The 3,300-nt window shown below is 38.4% G+C and overlaps 1 pseudogene; it reads left to right on the top strand.

The window, feature by feature from the left end:
• The first annotated feature begins 270 nt into the window (after nt 1-270).
• Nucleotides 271-2,087, top strand: LOC144998419 (aldehyde oxidase GLOX pseudogene; annotated as a pseudogene).
• The last annotated feature ends 1,213 nt before the right edge of the window (nt 2,088-3,300 follow it).

Consider the following 3,300-nt stretch of genomic DNA (forward strand, 5'->3'; position numbering starts at 1 on the left):
TAATTAAGAAATTTATTGAACTTTCTTACCATTTTGTGTATTATTGGAGGCGGAGGCTTGCCTTCAAGTGGCCGAAGTTTAATAAGGTTGCCGATGTCAGAAATTATTTGAGTGCTTGCAAATTTCTCTAGAACACAGGGACCATTTATGTAATATACTCTTGTTTTGATTAACTTTTTTTTGTCGTATATATAATTTGGATACACCAGTTCATCGATGAATATAGTCTGTTTTATACTTTCTATATATATATATATAATCCCAAACATACAAGGTTGAAGGTCCCCACCATGGCTTCAGCTTCATTCATTATCCTTTCAGCTTCTTTCGACTACCTGTTCTTTGCCACTATATTGTATCCTACGGTTGTCGGCGCGCTCGGCGGAAGTTGGTTGCTCCTCCACCCAACCATCGGCATCACCGCCATGCACATGCAGCTTCTCCCCAGCGACCGTGTCATCGTTTTCGACCGGACTGACTTTGGTGCCTCCAACATCTCCCTTCCGGACGGAAAATGCCGAGAGGATCAGTATGATTACATTTTGAAGAACGACTGTACAGCTCATTCTATCGAATACGATGTCGCTTCCAATTCTATTCGTCCCCTCATGGTCCTCACCGACGTTTGGTGTTCCTCCGGTGCTTTAATGCCAGACGGCAGCCTCATTCAGACCGGCGGGTTCAATGACGGTGATCATGTCATTAGAGTTTTTAATAACTCATGTAGTTCGTGCGAGTGGGAAGAGATAAAATCCGGGTTATTTCGCCGGAGATGGTACGCTACTAATCATATATTACCGGACGGCCGGCAGATTGTTATTGGTGGTCGCCGGCAATATAACTACGAGTTCTTCCCAAAAGCTATGGCGTCAGAGAAAGCTTATAGTCTTCCGTTTTTAGTACAGACAAATGATGCGAACATCGAGAATAATTTATACCCTTTTGTGTTTCTTAACACCGATGGCCATTTGTTTGTTTTTGCAAATAATCGTGCTATTTTATTCGATTACTCTCGGAATCAAGTTCTGAAAACATACCCTGAAATACCCGGCGGCGATCCAAGAAACTATCCAAGCACGGGCTCCGCCGTCCTACTACCTTTGCGTATCGTCAATGCCACCGTAGCGACGGCGGAGATTTTAATATGTGGGGGTGCACCTAAAGGAGCATTTATGAATGCTGTAAATGGGAAATTTGATGGAGCGTTGAATAGTTGTGGTAGGATTAAAATATCCGATTCGGATCCAAAATGGGCCATGGAAACCATGCCTTTGGGTCGGGTCATGGGTGACATGTTATTACTACCAAATGGTGATGTTTTGATCATCAATGGCGGGTCAAATGGGACCGCCGGGTGGGAGTATGGGCGAAACCCGGTTTTCAATCCGGTAATTTACCGGCATTATAACCCGAGTAGTTCTCGTTTTGAAGTTCAAAACCCGAGCACTATACCCCGGATGTACCATTCGACTGCTATTCTGCTTCGAGATGGGAGAATTTTAGTTGGCGGAAGTAACCCTCATACATTTTATAATTTCACAAACGTACTTTACCCTACTGAATTAAGCTTAGAGGCGTTTTCACCCTCGTATTTGGATCAAGATTCATCTGGGTCACGTCCAAAAATAATTTTACCCATGACCCAGACAAGAATTCAATACAAACAATTGATAAGTGTCCGGTTTAGAGTTCAAAACAAGGTGGACCCAAACACAGTATCAGTGACACTGGTGTCACCTTCATTTAACACACATTCATTTTCGATGAACCAAAGGCTCTTGGTGCTTGATGTCGGCAACACTACAAAGGTGGTCGGAAACTTGACATATGAAGTTAACATGACGGCACCACCCTCCGGTAACATTGCACCGGCGGGGTATTATTTGCTATTTGTGGTACATCAGGATATCCCAAGTGAAGGCATTTGGGTTGTGATTCAGTGAGCCATGATGAATAAGGGATAATACACATCTGTTTTAACATGGATAGTGGCCCTACAAAATTATTTTGTTAACTAGATAGGGTTTACTTTCTTTTAACGCTTGTATTTGTAACCTTTTTGTTTAAGAAAATGTTTAGATTGGTAATTTTTTTTTTTACTAATTGCCATTTGTTTTAGTTTAGAAATTTATAAGTTTTGGAACACAATGCCAAAAAACAGCTATATGTCACGACAAAAAGTCAAATTGGTGTATTGGAGTGGAGTGTGGGTACATGTAACATGGGTCTGAAGGTTAAATCATTCACGTGAGATTCTTTGCCAATCAATCCAATTCCAAGCTGCCAAAAGGCATTTGTCTGCTTCAAACTTCTTTCCTTTCATCCATAAAAACAATGTTAGGTTTCATTTAAGAAATTTTGTAAACAATAATCAAAGCGTTGTTTTTTTGTTTTCAGAATTATTGGAGTGTGCTTGCCTTTGATTTGAGAAACTACACGGGAAAAAAAACACTTTGCAAAATTACACGTTTTTAGTGGTTAGAGGTAGTTAGTGAGTCATGGTTAAAATGTAACTCAACCATAGTTATTTTTACGGTTTTTAGCACTGTAGCACAACAAAGTTTGACGAATTTACACATTTAGTTACTCAAGTATTTTTTGTGCTTAATAGACCATTAATATTGAATTTTACCCATAAATTACATTATTATATGACATGATATAGGAACTACTGGTTATTTTAGTGATTAAATGTATAAATTCATCAAACTTTATTGTGTTACAATACCAAAAACAAACTCACATATGTTAAGCCACGTCACCTTATCACCCGTAAATTAGATACAATTTCCCCGAAACCCTTAACTAATCGGTATTTCCTAACATTAATGACCAATTGAGCACAAAAAATACTTGAATGACTAAATGTATAAAATTTTCAAACATTGTTGTGCTATAATGCCAAAAACCCGTATTTTTACGTTTGTTTTGGTTAACTATGTTTTTTGTTATAATATAACCACAATGTATATACACTCTAATCTATTTCTAAAATACTCCAAAATTTCATCTATGTCTCCGACCAAACTTGAATCATCGAGTTTAAAGAATAGAATCAACACCTAATACAACTGAGTTACAAGCCATTTGATATGACCAATTAATTTAGACAAAACTTTAAAAATGGTCCATATGGTTTTCGAAAATATAAAGTTTACTCCCTAAGTTAAAAAAAACCTCACGGATCGTCTCTGTGGTTTCAAAACTTTTAACATTTGGTCCTTCCGATTAACTCCGTTACCATTTAGCCGTTAAGTCAGGGGCATTTTTGTCATTTCACTCCTCAGGGACCATTTATGA

The sequence above is a fragment of the Lactuca saligna genome, chromosome 5 (genome assembly GCF_052625555.1).
Source record: "Lactuca saligna cultivar CGN05327 chromosome 5, ASM5262555v1, whole genome shotgun sequence".
NCBI lineage: Eukaryota > Viridiplantae > Streptophyta > Magnoliopsida > Asterales > Asteraceae > Lactuca > Lactuca saligna.